We start from the raw sequence: 23,160 nt of genomic DNA on the forward strand, positions 1-23,160 counted from the left end.
AGAGGGAAGAGGAAAGGAAGGGGTGTGAGAGAGAGACCAAGAGAGAGAGAGAAAGAGAGAGAGGGGATAGAGAGGAGGCAAGGAAGGGTGAGGCGGAGAGAGAGAAAGAGAGGAAGGGAGAGAGAGAGGATAGAGAGGAGGGAAGGAAGGGTGAGGCGGAGAGAGAGAAAGAGAGGAAGGGAGAGAGAGAGAGAAAGAGAGGAAGGGAGAGAGAAAGAGAGGGGAGAGAGAGGATAGAGAAGAGGGAAGGAAGGGTGAGGCGGAGAGAGAAAGAGAGGAAGGGAGAGAGAGAGGATAGAGAGGAGGGAAGGAAGGGTGAGGCGGAGAGAGGAAGGGAGAGAGAAAGAGAGAAAGAGAGGAAGGGAGAGAGAAAGAGAGGGGAGAGAGAGGATAGAGAGGAGGGAAGGAAGGGTGAGGCGGAGAGAGAAAGAGAGGAAGGGAGAGAGAAAGAGAGGGGAGAGAGAGAGGATAGAGAGGAGGGAAGGAAGGGTGAGGCGGAGAGAGGAAGGGAGAGAGAGAGAGAGAGGGGGGGGGGGGGGGGAGAGAGGAGGCAAGGAAGGGTGAGATGGTGGGAGAGAGCAGGAGAGAGGGAGACAGAGGAAGAAAAGAAGAGGAGGTGGAGAGAGAGCCAGAGACTGAGAGTTACAGACAGACAGACAGACAGACAAAGAATTGGGAGATAAACATACTGGGATTTCAATGTAGAGCATAGTATGTTTATCTCCATTCTACCATGACTAAATACAACGCGAACTCTTTGGTGTTAGCAAATATATGGAGTGAAGCGGTATGGGTTGTGTCCAGTGTTTGAGTGAATTATAACGTCTTATCGCTTATTGTGACGCAAAAGATATGACTTCACAGTCATATATTGAGAAGCGCCAAATCCCAAGCTCTCTTTTGGCCCCAAAACTTAATAATACATTCTCTTCAAATATTTCTATCGTGTTTCCTGCACGAAATGTATTGCTACACATCCTTTGAATATTGTAGTTACCGCAACTTTGCATTTTGTAACCTGTAATTGTAGGTATAATTACCGACAATGACTGAAAAAAGTACTATTCTATTAATATTAGCTTCCATCTGTTTCAATCAGAAGGGGTTTATTGTGATTTAATAGTCTCTGATTGACCAATCAGAATCAAGTAATATCCAAATTCATGGTAGAATACTGAATCAACCAACTCAGACAGCCATACCCCATGCCAGTGACCTGTGATCGCGGGTTCAAATCCCGGTTCGCCCTTCTTTGCGCTGTAGCCAGTGTCATGAGTAAGATTAAGGCATTTACTGTCAGACTGATGCACACACTGTAAACATATGTTTAGGATGTAAACACATTCAAGACATGTTAAGATATGGACATGTTTAGAAATGTGTTTAAATCCTAAACGGAATACACATTTGGTGTGTTCTATTTTGACACGCCTCGAGTCTAAACACATGAAATGGGCTTCGTCTCACACCACCTAAACAATCTAAACATGAATAGAATTTTAACATGTTTAAATACTAAACACGTTTAGAATTTAAACATGTGTAGAATTTAAAACTCGTTTAAACATGTTTAGAATTTAAATATGTTTAGAGTTTAAAGATGTTTACGACAAAATGCATGTCATTATGTATTATCCTTACATTCTAAACATGTTTAGAAGGGAGGGGGCACAGACAGACACAGACACAGACAGACACAGTTACAATGTACGAGTGTATGTCACACATAGATGTACGTGTCAGTAAGTATGCCGGCGTCACGTTGCTTATCAGCATTGTATATAGATACCTTTGTCGGCGTTTCCATGCCTTGACTATGCCCATGAAGGCCATTAACTGAGGATAAATCTTTCTTTGTTTATATGCGTGCGATGCCTTGTAGACAGCTGTATCCAGAGACATGGAGTCTAATTGTATACCATTTGTTTGTTTTGTTTATTTGTTGTTTAACGCCGCACTCAGCAATATTCCAGCTATATGACGTCGCACGACTATATTAACGAGTCTGAAGAACGGCTTCATGGCTTTTATGATCATTCGACTTTGAAGCGCAGAATATTTGATACTTTCTATCGGTGTTTTAAAATAGTTGTCAAAACATTTACCAGCAAAACGTTATTATCTCAAATATTGATTTTGCATCAATCCGAAAAAGTATTTTTTTGGCTAATTTTGCCATATTGCAGTCTCGGCACAAAGTTGATGGTGAAAAACAACGAGATTCAATATGGCGGAAGCAAGCCCGGTGTTGAAAGTGGTTTCTTTTTTACCTCGGGGATGTATTTTCGTAAAGATAAGCTCGATGTGTTCCGATTGGCGTCCCTCGGTCAGCGAAGAGAACATAATTTAATTATTTTCTTAAGCTTGGGATTTGGAACCAAATGGTTGAATACGCATCGTGATATAACGGTTATTTAGCGTTATAGAGTTAAGCCTCAAGTTCATGTTTCATTGAAACAAGATGATGCAAATATTTATCCTCCATGTGAAGCCTGGTCCATATGTTCTGGTAAAATCCCTTGTGATACTGGCTACCCCTGTCCGTTCGTTTTCAAATAAAGCTTTAGGTACCTTAAGACGGGGCTAATTCCAACTCACTCACTAACCCTAATTGAGTTGGTTTTTACACCGCTTTTAGCAATATTCCAGTAAATACAAGGTGGGGGATAAAAGATATGACTTTTAACCACTAGGCCACCTCAGCGACCATCACTCACCCCTAGAATACCGACAGCGGCATCTCTTTTAGTTTCAGAGATGAAAAGCGGTAAGAGAATGACGTTTTGTAAGTTTGTATTTTCGGTCACTACTCCAAGATATACCGCGGACACGAATGACCAGGTCGTCTACGGCGCCGCAATTCGCTCCACAGAGTCACGTCCCCTGGGCACGCCAGAAACCTATGTTTGTGGGTTCGAATCCCGTTTTGTCCCGATAATGTTTCTAGGTTTGTCAGAACCGTACCGTGTTCGTGGGTTTCACCGAACTGATGAACGTCTGAGACCTGCATCACTTTGGGCTTTCCTACCACACGTTGATACGTCGTGACATTACTAGAATAGTGTTCAAAGCGGTGTTAAAATCCAAATCACTCACTCCATCTAAGGCATAATTAGGGAAAAGTCGATCACTTTCATTTCATTTTCTTCTCTTTCAGGATTTTTCTTACACGCGAACAATGATATTTTCTTGTAAGACAGGGGCCAAGAATTTCCAGTATTTTCCGGAACAAACTATTTTTTCAATGAAATTCGGGACGAATTTTGAATTCGAACCCACATTCAGCAGATCCTTGTGTGGTATTTTCCTAGGTGTGCAATCTTCTGTGCAGACCTGCATCTCTTCATCTTGAATCCACCCTAACCATTATTCTTGTCCGCTGGATGTTCTGAAAAATATATATTGAGATACAAATTTAATTGTTTAACTATCTTTTTGACATAGGGTGAGTTGGTGGGGTAAAGTGGTTAAAGCGTTGGCTCGTCACGTCGAAGACCCGGGTTCGATTCCCCACATGGGTACAATGTGTGAAGCCCATTTTCCGATATCCCCCGCTGTAATATTGCTAGAATACTGCTAAAAGCGGCGTAAATTCATACTCACCCTCTTTTTCAAAGAAATAAGTGGCGGGTCAAAAAATGTAGCGTATATCCCAACTCACTCACTCAAAATTGTTTTCCCAAAACATGTATTATTTTTTTTAATTGACCTAATTGTCATGATATTCAAGGTGGTTGTTCAATGTTAGTCTCAATATGTCAAATTGTGACAGTAAGAGTATATTTCAGTATATTTGGTGATGAAAAGACAGCAATCATAATATAATCATAAAAGAACCTAATGATCATGAGACGACGATGTGACAAAAAAAGAAACGTAGTAATGAACGAGTGACTCAATAATGAACGAATGGGAGACACAATCAGCAATAAAATAAAAACACAACCTGGTATCGCTCAGCTCATGTTTCAAATTATGCACTCGGCTGTTGTTTTTGTTCCGACCCCCTTACAAATTGCCATATCACATTCTTGGTTAAACCCAGGAAAAGTATCGCAGTCGATAAAAATGTTCGGGTCAGATCTAGCACTCTCGTAACGCACACAGATCCGTTGTATCAACTTCTGCCCATTCCTGAAATTAACATGATATTAATGCTATATCTTCCGTAATACTTCACGAAAACTGCTAATTATCTCGGCTATTTACACGCTATAACTATGCCGGGATCACCATCACACCAGCTATTACGCCGATTACGTGGCGATCACGCAGGGTAGCTCCACGCTGGGAAGGTGTATAAGCTTCATCCGCGCTATCTAATCATCCCGAGGAGGAACATGACATGGTGTAATCAAACCATGTGTAACAAATGGAGGGTTTTAACACTGGGGAAAAATACGAACCGGCTGCGATAAATCTTGTATAATGAGGGTTCAGAAAACACAAGGCTGATGGGATTAAGGTTCAGGGAGGTGCTGGCTTGGCTGAGGTGGGGGACGTCTGACAGACGCACCGAGAGGCCTATCATACCGTACTTGTATCCATACAACACTACAGCGTCCTATCTCGTTGTTTCCCCTTCATGCATCGCAGGATTCGAATATCGTATCCATACAAAACTTTAGGGTCCTTTCTCATTGTTTCTCGCAGACACATCGCGAGATTAGTATCCCGTATCCACACAATACACCATGTTGTCCCCTCCCATTGTTGCCACTCGATGCATCCCGAGACCCATTACGCTGAATCCGGGCTTCAAAGCCGCAATCACAGGATCGTGGAGCGCCTAAGGGACGCAACTCTGCACTGGAATCACCACGCCGTAGACACAGCCCCGATGTCTTTAAAGACACTGATAAAACACGTCCAATGCTGTCAATTAAATCTTTATTTTATATAATCTCAAATGTATCTTTTTTAACCTTTGCATCTGAAGTTCTCCGTTAGCTATGTCTGTATAATAATAGTTTATCTCCCAGACCCTAGGGAAAGGAAAACTAAACTCCAGTCTAGAATGATTTAGCAAGTTTAGATTTATTCGGCTCTAGAAAATAAATACTCTCTGAAATTAAGTAATGTTTTGGGCTCCATTTGGATTGTGTGTGTGTAAACAGTCAGATACCAGATCTATTTACGAGTTTCATAGAATTGGTATTCCACGGGATTGGGTCCAGTATTTCATTTTTTTTAATATTTGCCGCTTATAACCTTTGAAAACCTCAGTTGATCGTGTGTGTGTGTGTGTGTGTGTGTGTGTGCGTGCGCGCGTGCGTGCGTGCGTGCGTGTGTGTGTGTGTGTGTGTGTGTGTGTGTCGGTGTGTGTGTCGGTGTGTGTGTGTCGGTGTGTGTCGGTGTTTAGATATATGTATATTGATTTTAAATACGATAACTTTATTTCTGGGACTGAATGTGTTTAGTTTTATAAGCATACATGTGTATAAGCATCATATCATATCATTATTATTACATTATTATTTCATTAATCCATGACAGAGTATTCACAGGATCGGCTAGGATCATTAGTTTTATCGAAATTTAGATTAGTTTCCTATTGTGATAACATTCACCGTTAGTCCCTTATGTAAAGGGAGCTAACCGCCCGGCCTGGTTCCAGGACAGCAATGCAGCTGTACATACACCTCATCAGCGGCACACGGCTGGGGGTGTTTTTTTATGCAACCGACATTGTCCATCTTGTTCAATCAATACACAATAACATTTAGTTTACCATCGATCTTGCCAGGCTAACGTGGTTACGGCGCTGGTTCCTGCGTAACGATGTCAATAACGGCGCTCACGACGTCCCTGTAAACGACTGAAATTGACACTCAATAAATGACATTGAGATCAGGTACAGAGGGTTGAAGGTTTAAGTGGTCGGTGACGAATGAAGCGCTGTGCGTGTGTCACGTGACTGTTTTTGCCTACATTTGATTGTAATATGTAATATTGAACATGACAAAATGATACTTTAGCAATAAATGTGAATGGGTGAATTGGGTTTTACGCCGCATTTGGCAATATTCCAGCAGTATCACGTCGGAGGACAACAGAAATTGGCTCCACACAATACTTGGAGGCTAACCCCTATTTATGGTGCCCCAAGCCATGATGTCGGAATATTGCCCAAAGTGGCATAAAACCAAACCTTCCAAATCATCCACGCACTCTCGTAGCAAAGGCATCATTTTCAATATTACAACTTGCTTGAGTATTGCTAAAGCGGCATAAAACCACATTCAATCATTATTCAGAAACTATAACGTTACACTATCTGGAACGAGATATCGAAATAGTGGAGTTCGATCAAGCAAAATGTCACTCACCTGAAACGACCACAACTTTAATAGAAACGTAGTTTGTATTTACAAATCCCATCGTATATCTGGCGTTACTTGCTTTGAATGGTCATTGACTGCCCTGTGTGTTTACGCTCGGTTTCACGGCGTACAGCTGGAAATATAAGTAGACAGTTTATATAACTGTTAGATTTCGCACATGATTATCATGCGCTGGGTCAATGTTCGAGGTAATTGCCTCGTTAGTGTTACGTGCACGGTGTTTGCATACTGAGCTGATGTGTATGTAAAGTATACGTGCATGTACTTTGAACACGGAGCGTCAACGCCCCTCGATATCGATACTGATGAAAGTGGCTAGCACGCAATATCGACCGGTTAATACGTTTTGGGCTCCAGTTCTTCACGACTTGGACGGGGCCGTCGTCAGCACGTTACAGTGAAACCCCGTTAATCCGGCTAGTACCTGATGCAACGTCTGGATTAACAAATATCCTGATGTAATGAATCTCGAGTCCGTGTAGATGTCCTTTTAATTTTATATAATCCTTCCGAAACGTGGTCGTCCGGTTGGTAGATTTTTCAGATTAACGGTGTCCGGACTAACGAGGGCTGACTGTATGCAATAATAGATTCATTAAGTGTCCTTCAGAACACACGGCTTCTCGTACATATATGTTTGTATTCCGCTGCTGGTCAAGAAAAACTAACTCTCCTCAGTTTCGGATGACCTTCTGAGACGCTGAATAGTGGGAAGTAGTTGCTGTCGTAGTAGAAGTAGTAATTGTTGTTGTAGTAGTAGTGATTATGGTAGTGTTCGTGGTAGTGCACGTGGTGGTAGTTGTAGTAGTGGTGGTAGTGGTAGTAGTGGTGGTAGTAGTAGTGGTAGTGTTCGTGGCAGTAGTAGTGGTAGTGGTGGCAGTTGTAGTAGTAATGGTAGTAGTGGTGGTAGTAGTAGTAGTGGTGGTGGTGGTAGTAGTAGTAGTAGTAGTTAGGGCTTGGACGAGTCCAAATTTACTACCCGGGTACCCCCTCCCCCCTCCCCCTATCATATATTACCAGACCCTATCCGGGTACCCACTGTAGGTCTCAAGAGATACAAAATGTCCGATTGGGATTTTTTTTACCACAGCACTTGCAAAACGTATTTAGATAATGTTTTAAACAATCTGTTCATACTGAAGTTGACTTAAGTTATATCTTTATTTAACCACATGAAAAGTCAGAAGGAATGGGTGCATAGTCAGAAAGAAATGCGAACATTAGTGACTTGTAGTGTAACCATAGAGTTCTAGATAGTTTTTGTCATTAAACTATATATCACATGACTAACCACGGGTCCGAGTAGTCCTGTGGGTACCCGGGTCCTACTCAGTACCCACCCGACCCGAGTACCCGAGTTACCCGTCCCAGCCCTAGTAGTAGTAGTAGTAGTAGTAATAGTAGTAGTAGTAGTAGTAGTAGTAGTAGTAGTAGTAGTAGTAGGGCAGTGGTTGTGGTAGTGGTAGTAGTAGTGATAGTGGTGGTAGTACTAGTGGCTCTATTAGTCATCGTACAACGACGGTGCGCCTGGGAGGTTGATCACGCTCTTCATCACTTATGATGATTAAATAAGCCCCAACTCCACCCCCGTACTTCTGAGACCACTCAAACGAAGATCGGGTGGTAACAATGAGTGTGTGATCTGGTTGATTGTGGGTCATCATCATAAATGGATCGCTCATGCTATCAACCACTGGTTGGCTCGAAGTCAATTATTACCAGGCAATCGTGATGTAGCTATAGTGTAAAGCAACTTGCAAAACTCGAACACTGTTAACTCGAAATACTGTTTAAGGCCCGGATAAATATTGAAACAATGCTTGTATCGAACTACTGATAAATCGATATGTTTACTGTCCATATGAATTCGAGATAATCGCGTGAGCGTGTGGTTTGTTTTTTCAACAGTCATAATTATTTTCTTCAAGAATATTCGAGGACAATTTCTTCCATAAAATCCTAGCCACCACCCAGATTATCAAATGGTCGGTCCGTTAGTACGTAGCCTCGATAATAGTGGGAACTACTTACAACTTTGCAGTTCAGTGTGTCTCGTCAATGAAAACAGCCTTCACAAATCCCATTTTCGTAAGATGTTGAACAAGCCCGCGTTGTGTTCCTAGAATGGTGTCAAGGCTGGCAAAAATAGCATCAGTATCTCCTTATTGTTTGTTCGGCTTCTCCTGTATCATGCGGGTAGTTGTCGTGTTGACTTTTCAGGTAAACAGATTTTAGTCCCATCAATGAACATTCTTCTGTCATTAGCGCGACTAGCGGTGAACCAACAATGACGGCGGCAAACACAGGCGCCATAAGATGTTTAAAAGCAAATAATGCAAATTCAAAGGTTAGCTATTTCCCTGCTCAGGGAGGAGAACAGAAGAGCACATCCTTTCCTGGTAAATAGCATTCAATAACATTCAGTCAGGGGACTGCTTACAGGCTGTGAGTACATTGTATTTTTGTGTCCTCTGTGTGGTTAATCTTGAGAAGTTTACTTCGAGTTTACCAGGGTGTAATGATCTTTGCTGTTCAAACACACACACACACTGTAAAACTTAATGTCACCAAAACGTCACAGCACACTTACCGACGAGAAAAGTGTTACACTTATCAATAAAAAAGTAGGAGATAGTGGGAATCACCAAGACATATCTTCTGATCTATATGGTATTGGCAAATGGAAATGATATCTGCTGGGGAGTAGGCGATCAGATCTTATGGTTGGTTTGATGAGATGGTGCATTAGGTCTTTAAAGAGGTCGGGGTCAAATTCGAACTTATGCATTTTGCAGCCAACGCCACTGAACCACCTCTGTTGGCCAGACATGCACGAATTCTTTGAGGCATGCTTCTAATGAGTCGGCCAATGTCAGCTTGACTCATGATGTTCCACTCATCAGTGAGAGCAACACCAAGTTCATTGAGTTGTGGTTGGATTTTGTGGTTGACGTACACGTCTGCCAATGACGTCCCAGACGTGTTCAGTGGGGGAAATGTCAGGACTGAGTGCTGGCCATGGCCTGATATGGATGTTTTGCTGTTGAAGGAATTGGATCACAATCCTGACACGATGAGCGCGAGCATTATCATCTTGAAAGATTAAACGTTGCCCAACACGATGTGCAAATGGCACCACGAGTGGTGCAATGAGGGGTCCCGATAGTATTAACATGTGCCTCTGCCAAGGATATATGGACCGCAGTTCGGCAAGTCATTGTGATACCCCCTTATACCATTATGGACCCACCCTCAAAACGACCATGCTGTACGACGTTAACGTCCATGAAGCACCCATTAGGACGTCTCAAAACTCGATTCCCTCGGTCATCAGAAAACATGACGTCAGTCGAACGTCAATTATCCCAGTTCTGACGTACCCTACACCACTGACGCCTCTGATTCAAATGACGTGAAGTAAGTTGTCGGATGACACGTGGACATCATGCACACAAATGCTATCTGTGCAGACTACTTCTAACCTGGACATGTACTCTTACACCAGTTGCTTGTTACAAACTGTCCCTGATCTGAGTGGCAGTTTGAAACCGATTTCTTAATGCCATCGTTCTGACTAATCTGTCCTGGGCTGGTGTTGCCCTTGGGCGTCCCCGAGCGGCGTTTATAATCGACGTTATGTGTTTGATGCTTTCGGGCCCATAATCTTCTGATGACAGATTGAGAAACGTGCAACGTTTGGGCAACTATATTCTGACGTGTGCCCGCCTGCAACATGCCCACGACACGTACACGTTCAGCACGCTGCAACAGCCGCATGATCAATGATGTTGCTCCTTAATTACTAATTCTGTTTAATAAAGTTTCTTTGAGCGTTTGGTTCCAAGAAAACAATATGCGTCGGCTCACAACCGAGTCTGGGTGACAATGGTAAATCTGGTATAGCACGTCTTGCACGTGCTGCTCATGGCCAGGTGCTTGATGACTGTCACAATGTTGCGTTTGGAAGCTTCTTATCTTCGGAAATGTTTTGCCACATAAATCACTTGTTCTCATTGCCAGACATTGGTGAAGTTTCACCTCAAAACAAAATACCACCTTTTTGCATTGCATTTTAAGAATATAAGTGAGGTAAAAAGTAACGTCTCACCAGCACTATCTCCGCACAGGTTGGCCAATGTACTGCAAGTCGAGCCAGAAGGTACAAGTACAGCGGGCCATCTTGTAGCCAGTTATTACTGAGAGTGATATATCCCGACCTCGTGACATTATATGTTAAGTACAGTAGACGGCAGAACTAAGTGGATGAGGAGCGCCTATTTCTGCGATGTTGGTGTTTGGCCCTGGCAGATATTCGCCATAACTACCCAGGATTACAAGCTGATGATGTCTCCGCTGGTGCTTGTGGCGACAGTGTCAGTAGGCTTCCAAATACACGTCACCTTATAAGGTGTAACCTTCTTAAACCGGATTTACATTAATGTAGATTAGTGTTTTCGAGTTAATGAAGGTTTTTGAGAGTACCTCTGTATTATACGCTTCGGACACAGCAGTATGAACTCTCCCCGCTGTCCCGTGTGTGGACGTCCGGAATAACGAGCTTCCGTTATTAATAGTTTTAAAATTGTACACTGTTTTATTACCTCGGATAATTAGGAATATGAAATCATAGAATTAAATTATTAATCTACTCCCAGTATGCAATTTATGTGTAAACCGGACAGTAAGTATTTTTGGAAGTAAGATTATTGAGACTTTTACTCTGAATTCTCTGGAAAAATATCTGAGGAAAGGTTAAGTCATTTTCCAGTCAACGCTAGTTGGGTGTAGTTGATATACAATATTAATTAATATAATGAAAATATTTATGAACATTAAAAATATTTCGTCTTTAAATGGCATTTAGCTGAAGGAGATGGCACGTGACGAAGGAGTAAGTATGTGCTCCAAACCGTTGTTCCTCATAACAAAGAAGTTGACATCCATAAATTCTTTTCGCAGTTGACGACGATGCTGCTGCTGCTGCTGCTAATGAAGATGATTATGATGATGCCAACACGAATACTCGCTACGGCACAAATTGTACCATTGAAAGGATCAGTTATAAAAAGGTATTTTGTAAATGCCAGTAACTCCGAATCCTAACCATACCACTGTCACTCTCCACTAAGCCCATCCTACCTTACAGCAAATATGTAGTCATTACAAGTTCCTAACTTTCCCACCGTAACGTTAACAAATACATTATCTTCTCTCCCAATTCTTTTCGTTTCTTAGCAACGTTTTCCTACTCTGGCAACAAGCTCATGTCAAGCAGTGTCTAGCGCGAGCTGGGTGTATCCCATCATCCTTTGCGGTCCATTTTGCCAGGTCAGCAGTTTGGAAGCGTCTACCTATCTGCATTGATATAAGTAGGTACATTAGGCAAGATTTCTTATGGCATCGCAGCCCTGGATGTCTTGCCCTGATTGGTCGATAAACGACGTGACGTCAGCAGACTTGGAATCAAGCTTGGAGGCAAAGTATAAGGCTGCCGATCGATTAGGTGTTTTCCGGACTATATGTATTTTTATCGCTTACCTCACTCTCCGCTTAACGTAGGCGGCGAGTACACAAACAAGGGCATGTTCGGTTCTGCGCAGCAGAGAAATTGGGGAAATGGTTATTTGGAACGGAGGTGTTAGTTTCTGAGGAATTTATTCAGATTGAAGTCTTATTTAGAAGTGTTCGATATACGATGTACGATTTGCGATGTGCTGTGTGCGACGTACGATGTTCGGTGTACGATGTATGTTGTTTTTTTGTACGGTGTAGGAATTTCGGTGTACGATTTGAAATGTAAGGCGCACGGCGTATGATGTACGATGTGCGATTTTTCATGTGCGATGTACGCAGTGCGATGTTCGATTCACAGTGCAGGTGTATGATTTTCTGTGTACGATGTACGTTATTCGGTGTACGGTTAAACTATGAGCGATTTTTCATGTGCGATGTACGCAGTGCGATGTACGATTCACAGTGTAGGTGTATGATGCTCGGTGTACGATGTATGATATTCGGTGTACGGTTAAACTAAGAGCGATTTTTCATGTGCGATGTACGATGCATAGTGCCGGTGTACGATATTCGGTGTACGATTAAGCGATGAGCGATTTTTCATGTACGATTTGCGATGTACCATACAGTGTATGATGTGCGATGTGTACATTTTCATGTACGATGTACCATATACGACTCTAAATGTAGGATGTGTGACTTTTGCAACGTGCGATTAACGGTCTGTTGAACGATTTACGAAGTGCAATGCGTGATGTAATTATATCAATGCTAATTGAAATACGGATTAATCAAACAATTCTACGTGGACTGATTCTTATCAAAACAATCAACTCTTACTTGAGGCAATTTCCTAGAAATACACTTTAGAAAATTAGGCTACCTGAATCCATCACCTCCACATACTCTAGAGCCCTAGTGTGACGTATGTACCAATGAACTAATTTGACAACCAGTCTCTGAAACGCGTGACCCGCGCCATGTCTCTCATCATAGTTCTGGTGATGGCGACCCTCATGTCAGCACATGAATAATATATACGACGGCAACATTACGTTCTACTGTAGTGGACAAGGGTCAGTAGGGAGTCCTGGAGAAGTAATATCCCCTGACGAGAGCCGACCTTTAACACTGTCATGTCTCTCAGTAAATGTATTCCAAAGCATCGAATATGCCCACCCACCCACTAAATAAAGTAACATCTTGATCGTTCCACCATCAAAGAGCATTTTGAAACAACTCCCGGCGTTCGTGATATGTACATGTCTCCTGATCAGCATTAATAGAACAATGTGAAGGAGGACGTTGTAGCAAGTGTGCCGAAATTAAATATTAAATAGATACATGAACTTTAATATTTAATATTTAACGTAGTCAATGTTAGGTGCATCTTCAAGGACAATAGCGTCGTGAATCTTACGTCTGCAGTTTGAAGGTTTCATTATTGCCGAACGAGTTTCAATACCCGACAAGTCAATTCACTACTGTTGTTGAAGTCAGCGACCCTGCTGGTGATTGTTCTCCTTGTTTTGCATTGACATTTGAAACCTTACATTGACATTTGAAACCTTATATTGATATTTGAAACCTTACAATGTGCTTAGGTCTGTGGAAATATATTGATCTGAAACAGACTGCATAAGTGTTTGATTTGATTTTGGTGGAGTGCATGAAGTGTTTTGTAAGGAATCGAATATGCGACATACATACATTAGTGTTGCTTCTCGTCTTTTGAGGTCATTTCAGCAAACGTAAAGTAGTCAGTCAGTTAGTAGTAGTTTTGTCAGAGGAAGTGAAACATTTTTCTTGCAGTGCTTCAGCTATACTCAGCTGAATACGTTATGTACGATTTGATTCGGAAGTCATTCCAATAGCTGAATACAATTCAGATTCAACTTGCCATAGAAAACCCTACCTGGTTTCAGGATTACATGAAGCTGATGATATCAGTATGTTTTACATACGGCCGGCCTTTAAAGATATCGAGCCTGGATGAGGTGAGGTGAGGTGAGGTGAAATACGGCGGTTTAACGTCGCGTTCAAGATTATTGCACTCATCCTCATATAGCGCGCGCGCGCGCGCGCGCGCGCGCGTGTGTGTGTGTGTGTGTGTGTGTGTGTGTGTGTGTGTGTGTGTGTGTGTGTGTGTGTGTGTGTGTGTGTGTGTGTGTGTGTCTACTTGTACTAGTCCGGACGAATACCGATTTTATAGTGCAAGCTCAATGAGCTATAATGTCGCAGTTTTAACTTGAGTTCCCCACTCAGACACAGAATACTGACTCTGAGCCGACTAGTCCTTGTTTTAGCCCTTTCATGTCGAGCGCCAGGCAGGGTAGCAACAAATACCATCTTTAAACGTATTTTGATATGACGCTGCCGGGGATCGAATCCACGACCTTCCACTGTCCGGGCAGACTCTCTATCCACTAGACCATGGAGGCGGTCTATCGAACCTGGACGAGACAAACCATTAGTAAACGTATGAGCAACAATCCATACGGTGACACACTCAGCAGCCATTGTTAACATCCAATATCCAGTTTAGCTGGTTCTTTTACAAGATTGGAGAACAGTTGAGAACTGGTGATGTTATCAATACATTGTATATCTTTCTTGTATATCAGCATAAATACTGGAAAAATTTAATTAAATCACGTATGTTAAGAATGGTTGACCTGAATTGTACTGATAAGAACATCTGTCACAGTAATTGACCGCTATGGTCAGAGGCTATGTCGGGCAAATACATGCGTGTTGGTATGCTAATATAACACAGATTGAACTACGTCCACAGTTCACCAGGTACGTCCGTAATTCCGATGTTAAAAAAGGTAGTGAATGAGTTTACTTATACTCCGCCTTTCGCAATATTCCAGCAGGTAAACCAGACATGGACTTCACACATTGATAAGAGGATAGGGACAAAAGGGAAAGTTAAAATAATTTGTTTCCTTTTCGATTTTGCAATACATATAACCTATTTTGCCTTTAAAGTTGACTTGGAATGTGATCGTCTGCCACTCGACTGCTGTTTAGTTAGTTATGTGTGGTCCTGTTTAGCTCTGTTTAGTTAATTATATTCCTTTCCTCTCTAGGTCCTGTGTGGTCCTGTTTAGCTCTGTTTAGTTAGTTATATTCCTTACCGTTTTAGGTTCTGTGTGGTTCTGTTTAGCTCTGTTTAGTTAGTTACATTTCCTTACCTCACTAGGTTCTGTGTGGTTCTGTTTAGCTCTGTTTAGTTAGTTACATTTACTTACCTCACTAGGTTATGTGTGTGGTTCTGTATAGCTCTGTTTAGTTAGTTACATTTCCTTACCTCACAAGGTTCTGTGTGATTCTGTATAGCTCTGTTTAGTTAGTTATATATCCTTACCTCTCTAGGTGCTGTGTGGTTCTGTATAGCTCTGTTTAATTACTTATATTCCCTTACCTCACTAGGTTCTGTGTGGTTCTGTATAGCTCTGTTTAGTTACATTTCCTTACCTCACTAGGTTCTGTGTGTGGTTCTGTATAGCTCTGTTTAGTTACATTTCCTTACCTCACTAGGTTCAGTGTGTGGTTCTGTATAGCTCTGTTTAGTTACATTTCCTTACCTCACTAGGTTATGTGTGTGGTTCTGTATAGCTCTGTTTAGTTACATTTCCTTACCTCACTAGGTTCTGTGTGATTCTGTATAGCTCTGTTTAGTTACTTATATTCCCTTACCTCACTAGGTGCTGTGTGGTTCTGTATAGCTCTGTTTAGTTACTTCTATTCCCTTACCTCACTAGGTTATGTGTGGTTCTGTATAGCTCTGTTTAGTTACTTATATTCCCTTACCTCACTAGGTTATGTGTGTGGTTCTGTATAGCTCTGTTTAGTTAGTTACATTTCCTTACCTCACTAGGTTCTGTGTGGTTCTGTATAGCTCTGTTTAGTTACTTATATTCCATGACCTCATTAGGTTCTGTGTGATTCTGTACAGCTCTGTTTAGTTAGTTACATTTCCTTACCTCACTAGGTTCTGTGTGATTCTGTATAGCTCTGTTTAGTTACTTATATTCCCTTACCTCACTAGGTTCTGTGTGTGGTTCTGTATAGCTGTTTAGTTAGTTACATTTCCATACCTCACTAGGTTCTGTTAGATTCTGTATAGCTGTTTAGTTAGTTATATTCCCTTACCTCACTAGGTTCTGTGTGGTTCTGTATAGCTCTGTTTAGTTACTTATATTCCCTTACCTCACTAGGTTATGTGTGTGATTCTGTATAGCTCTGTTTAGTTACTTATATTCCCTTACCTCACTAGGTTCTGGGTGATTCTGTATAGCTCTGTTTAGTTAGTTACATTTCCTTAACTCACTAGGTGCTTTGTGATTCTGTATAGCTCTGTTTAGTTACTTATATTCCCTTACCTCACTAGGTTCTGTGTGGTTCTGTTTAGCTCTGTTTAGTTACTTATATTCCCTTACCTCACTAGGTTCTGTGTGGTTCTGTTTAGCTCTGTTTAGTTACTTATATTCCCTGACCTCACTAGGTTCTGGGTGATTCTGTATAGCTCTGTTTAATTACTTATATTCCCTTACCTCACTAGGTTCTGTGTGTGGTTCTGTATAGCTGTTTAGTTAGTTACATTTCCTTACCTCACTAGGTTCTGTTAGATTCTGTATAGCTCTGTTTAGTTACTTATATTCCCTTACCTCACTAGGTTCTGTGTGGTTCTGTATAGCTCTGTTTAGTTACTTATATTCCCTTACCTCACCAGGTTATGTGTGTGGTTCTGTATAGCTGTTTAGTTAGTTACATTTCCTTACCTCACTAGGTTCTGTGTGGTTCTGTATAGCTCTGTTTAGTTACTTATATTCCCTTACCTCACTAGGTTATGTGTGTGGTTCTGTATAGCTCTGTTTAGTTAGTTACATTTCCTTACCTCTCTAGGTGCTGTGTGGTTCTGTATAGCTCTGTTTAGTTACTTATATTCCCTTACCTCACTAGGTTCTGTGTGATTCTGTATAGCTCTGTTTAGTTAGTTACATTTCCTTACCTCACTAGGTTCTGTGTGATTCTGTATAGCTCTGTTTAGTTACTTATATTCCCTTACCTCACTAGGTTCTGTGTGTGGTTCTGTATAGCTCTGTTAAGTTAGTGATATCCCTCACCTCTCTAGGTGTTATGTGTTTCTGTATATGTCTGTACTAGTCATAATTACTGCCTTTGGTCGCCTTGATATTTCAAGGAACAAAACCAATAGGTTAGAGATGCATGTGCAGTGCAATAAGTATCTGTGTGATAGAGCCTCAGCTGACTTTACTGAAACCCTACAATGTCATTTTTATACACACTTCAACACCTACAGAATTATAGAGATCAGTATAGAAGGTGTCAAAATGTGGCGGAAACCGTCTACGTTATTAAGAACAAACCAGAAACAGCTGCTATGACACAGACTCTACAAGTAGAAGAATTACATGTTTACAGAACACAGAACAATGCAGATCCACACAGAACAGTGCATCACAACAAAGAACAACCGGGAACAAGACAGAACAATGCAGAACAAGACGGAACATTAAAGAACAATGCAGATCCACATAGAACAATGTATCACAACAAAGAACAACAGAACAATGCAAAAGAAGACAGAACATTACAGAAAATCACAGAACAACGCAGAGCAAGAAGGAACAAAGAAGACAGAAAATGCAGATACACAGAAAAACGCAGAACCAGGCAGAACACGCAACAACGGAGAACCATCCAGAACAATGCAGATCAACACAGGGTAATGCAGATCCACACAGAGTAAGGCAGACCGACACAGTTCAGAGCACAACTAGATTCCACTAAGGGTCTTCTATTAATACATATTGGATTCATTGTTTGGGTCTGCACCTTTAAAAATACATTCAATCGCTACAGTCAGCTTAAAATAATACTTTTCAGTTTGACAGGCATGCTTACACTTGCAGTTAAAACAAGGCAGAGATATGTCCGCTGACTCATCCTGAGTGGATACTGCATACATCAGCTGGGGGAACACATTGTCATTTCCACGCCACTCTCATGGCCTTGTATTTTCACTGAGTCGGAAGTTGTCGTGACTCACGTCATGCCGTCACATGACACGATGGTCTGTCACATGACTACGGGCTCTCGTCGTCAGATTATGGCCAGGGACAGCAGAAGGTCCTCGTGATCGGCAGCGGGAGCCTTGTTAGACATCACTTACAGCTCCTTGCATTCCCACATAGTGCCAGGATGTTTAATAAACAAACATAGATAATGTATTTTTATTGTTAGGGGATTTGGGCCCGGAATGTATGGTCAGTGATACTATTCCTGCAGAATGGCATTAACATGGTGACTCGTTCCTGACTGCAGACTGAATTATGTCAATATATGTATTAAATATTGTTCGTCTTAACTATATTCGCATCAGTTGGATTTTTTTGTTCCAATTTAGGGATTTTAATAACAACTTTACAGTTTCAAAGTGAGAGAAAGAACGTTGTTTACGTAGTAAACAGAAATATTACAATTACATCAAGAGGGACTGACTGTGCTTGATCCTGGACCTGGCACACGAGTGGTCGATAGAATGAGCAACGAGCCACGTTATCGGAGGCACCATGACACACAATCAACCTGGTCACACATTGAAGCCATCTGACCCCTACATCAGTGGACCCTCCACACAAACATGACACACAATCAACCTGGTCACACATTGAAGCCATCTGACCCCTACATCAGTGGACCCTCCACACAAACATGACACACAATCAACCTGGTCACACATTGAAGCCATCTGACCCCTACATCAGTGGACCCTCCACACAAACATGACACACAATCAACCTGGTCACACATTGAAGGCATCTGACCCCTACATCAGTGGACCCTCCACACAAACATGACACACAATCAACCTGGTCACACATTGAAGCCATCTGACCCCCACATCAGTGGACCCTCCACACAAACATGACACACAATCAACCTGGTCACACATTGAAGCCATCTGACCCCTACATCAGTGGACCCTCCACACAAACATGACACACAATCAACCTGGTCACACATTGAAGGCATCTGACCCCTACATCAGTGGACCCTCCACACAAACATGACACACAATCAACCTGGTCACATATTGAAGCCATCTGACCCCTACATCAGTGGACCCTCCACACAAACATGACACACAATCAACCTGGTCACACATTGAAGCCATCTGACCCCTACATCAGTGGACCCTCCACACAAACATGACACACAATCAACCTGGTCACACATTGAAGGCATCTGACCCCTACATCAGTGGACCCTCCACACAAACATGACACACAATCAACCTGGTCACATATTGAAGCCATCTGACCCCTACATCAGTGGACCCTCCACACAAACATGACACACAATCAACCTGGTCACACATTGAAGCCATCTGACCCCTACATCAGTGGACCCTCCACACAAACATGACACACAATCAACCTGGTCACACATTGAAGGCATCTGACCCCTACATCAGTGGACCCTCCACACAAACATGACACACAATCAACCTGGTCACACATTGAAGCCATCTGACCCCTACATCAGTGGACCCTCCACACAAACATGACACACAATCAACCTGGTCACACATTGAAGCCATCTGACCCCTACATCAGTGGACCCTCCACACAAACATGACACACAATCAACCTGGTCACACATTGAAGCCATCTGACCCCTACATCAGTGGACCCTCCACACAAACATGACACACAATCAACCTGGTCACACATTGAAGCCATCTGACCCCTACATCAGTGGACCCTCCACACAAACATGACACTCAATCAACCTGGTCACACATTGAAGCCATCTGACCCCTACATCAGTGGACCCTCCACACAAACATGACACACAATCAACCTGGTCACACATTGAAGCCATCTGACCCCTACATCAGTGGACCCTCCACACAAACATGACACACAATCAACCTGGTCACACATTGAAGCCATCTGACCCCTACATCAGTGGACCCTCCACACAAACATGACACACTGGAGGCTTATCGTGCCAACAATCCCATCTCGAGACACGCGTGGAGTACAAGGACTTTATCTCCCTCCGCCAGAGTCACAACGGGGCATATTAGGTTTGTTTGTTTGGTTGGTTGGTTGGTTGGTTGGTTGGTTGGTTGGTTAGTTGGTTGGTTGGTTCAAACTAGGTTCGGTTGTTTGTTCAAATTAGGTTTGTTTGTTTGTTCAAATTAGGTTTATTTATTCGTTTGTTGGTGTGTTTGTGTCAGCAATAGCCCATCTATCACGGCGGGGACATAATATCCTGCACTGAGTCAACAGTGATAGAATCAGTACCTTCTGTCATGCATGTTCTCAACAGTGATATAATACGATACTTTTCATTCCTTATTATCGAATCAATCACAACGGAAATTGCGGAAACGGAAAATAAGAACAGCGTCCACCTGATATGAAGCTAATTATATTCATCCATATCATCAACCTCCGTTTGAGCAACAAATACCGTGCAGTACCCATAAAGCATTCAATTACTGATATAAATGCCACTTAAATGGATCTTTGTTGAAATCACATTTTACAAACACAAATCGACAAGGCAACCGGATGGCCTCCCAGCAAGACGCATCTAGGTTACGGATCTAGGTCATGTCCTCTGTTGATTAATGTTGCCTGATATTTTGCGTCCATGTGTATGAAATAATCATGTCCTTTCTCTATACTGCAACACTTAGCCTCAGAGGAAATCAGAGACTCTGAAATAACGGATATGAGGCTCTAGAAATGGCGGCCACAAAAATTTCAACCGGAAACACTTTATGCCTTTCTCGTGTTTACAGGAACTTGTGCTCGGGCTTGCTTCATGGGATGACTGACACAAAAGGCTTGTGTTCGTTACAAAACAGAACGTGCGGCTGAAATTAATATGGTAGTTAAGTGATGTTATTGTTGTTGCTTCTGCGTTTCCAGCCGCCGAGGTTTATCTCCATGTTGAATAAATGTATGAAATTTTATCTGTTTTGGCGTCGGTTAGATATCGTGAATAAATATTATGATTTTGCTGTCGAAGATTTGTGTACGGGGAGGTCTTGCTTTGAAGTAACATGGACGCTAGACAGAGCTGTAACCAGGGAGAGCTGTAACCAGGGAGAGCATAACCAGGGAGAGCATCACCAGGGAGAGCATCACCAGGGAGAGCATAACCAGGGAGAGCATAACCAGGGAGAGCATAACCAGGGAGAGCATCACCAGGGAGAGCATAACCAGGGAGAGCTGTAACCAGGGAGAGCATAACCAGGGAGAGCATAACCAGGGAGAGCATCACCAGGGAGAGCATAACCAGGGAGAGCATAACCAGGGAGAGCATAACCAGGGAGAGCTGTAACCAGGGAGAGCATAACCAGGGAGAGCATAACCAGGGAGAGCATCACCAGGGAGAGCATAACCAGGGAGAGCATAACCAGGGAGAGCATAACCAGGGAGAGCATAACCAGGGAGAGCTGTAACCAGGGAGAGCATAACCTGGGAGAGCATAACCAGGGAGAGCATAACCAGGGAGAGCTGTAACCAGGGAGAGCATAACCAGGGAGAGCATAACCAGGGAGAGCATAACCAGGGAGAGCATAACCAGGGAGAGCTGTAACCAGGGAGAGCATAACCAGGGAGAGCATAACCAAGGAGAGCATAACCAGGGAGAGCATAACCAGGGAGAGCTGTAACCAGGGAGAGCTGTAACCAGGGAGAGCTGTAACCAGGGAGAGCATGACCAGGGAGAGCATAACCAGGGAGAGCATAACCAGGGAGAGCATAACCAGGGAGAGCTGTAACCAGGGAGAGCTGTAACCAGGGAGAGCATAACCAGGGAGAGCATAACCAGGGAGAGCATAACCAGGGAGAGCTGTAACCAGGGAGAGCATAAACTAACCCAAAATGAAATCAAAGCGGATCCAGCATTTTTGCTTTGCTTAAAGCGATGGACAATTTTATGTCGCATGATACAGATAACCAATGAGTCATGTCCGGGTCTCGCAGCCTGCATGTTGTTCAACAGGCCACCATTGCATTCCGTTATACACTGAACATATATACAGTCAATCTCGGATGTCCCGAAGTCGGTTAAGGTCAAGCGAGGCGAACCACTTTCTTACCCATAGTCTGTCTTACAGACCCTGATACAAATATATTAAATACAGCCCATGCAATTCTATAATGATTGGCAAGTCTAGATTTCTGCAGTATCAGAAAATTAAGAGAATCTCTGGGCTCCTTTTTATTATTTTTTTATCAAATAATTTAACAACTTTTTTTCTGTACGATGTGTCCATTCAGTGACAAGATGTTAGTCTACCTTACCCCTAACAGTGGACGTTAAGTCGCAGTTCGTAAGGCAACTAGATTCTGAATGTAACCACTTGTACAACTGTATAACAATGAAAGACAAGTTAGGTAACGGCTGTGACGCTGCTGATAACGTTGGAATAGACCTGTGATCAATACTAAATCAAATTAATAAATAGGTTTATTTGTTTAATGCCGCACTCACCAATATTCCAGCTATATGACACACCCTGTAAAATAATCCAATGTGGATCAGACAAACAGTGATTAGCCAGTAGTAACCTGGAATCCTAACTAACTAACTAACTAACTAACTAACTAACTAACTAACTAACTAAAGAAAGAAAGAAAGAAAGAAAGAAAGAAAGAAAGAAAGAAAGAAAGAAAGAAAGAAAGAAAGTTGACATTCGGGGTGATCTTAACTTGATAGGAAAGTTTTTTGTCGGGAATTTGGTACACATAGCTTTTTGTTTCCGATTAAATTATCATCGTTACGATCGGATCCTCTCACTGGAATGTCAAGGCTTTGTGTCATCAGTAAAATGAACCTATGGACATTTCGTCCATAGCTGTTAGACAGGCGTGAGAATATATTCACCGGATACTGATCGGATATTACAATATTAACCCAGAAGTTCTGACATATTGTATCCATTAAAGTAAATATGCATCGCGGCTTATCTTGAACAGCACTAATATGTGTCGAGGCGTCTCCCCAACTTGTTCATGTAGCAGATAGCAATCTAGTGTTGACCACTCACGGCATGTCATAGAGCGGGTTAATCATGTCAATATTGAACGTGAAATTCGCCACAAGGAGTGTATTACCTTGACCCAGTTACGGGAGTGAAATCGATCACGCTGTAACATGAGATTATTTGACGCCAAATGTCAGGCATGTGATAGTGTAATAAACCATGAAACAGCCGTTTACTTACATTTTGTGGGGGCGA

Source organism: Haliotis rufescens, unplaced genomic scaffold (assembly GCF_023055435.1).
Source record: "Haliotis rufescens isolate VD_foot unplaced genomic scaffold, xgHalRufe1.0.p SCAF_54, whole genome shotgun sequence".
Lineage (NCBI taxonomy): Eukaryota > Metazoa > Mollusca > Gastropoda > Lepetellida > Haliotidae > Haliotis > Haliotis rufescens.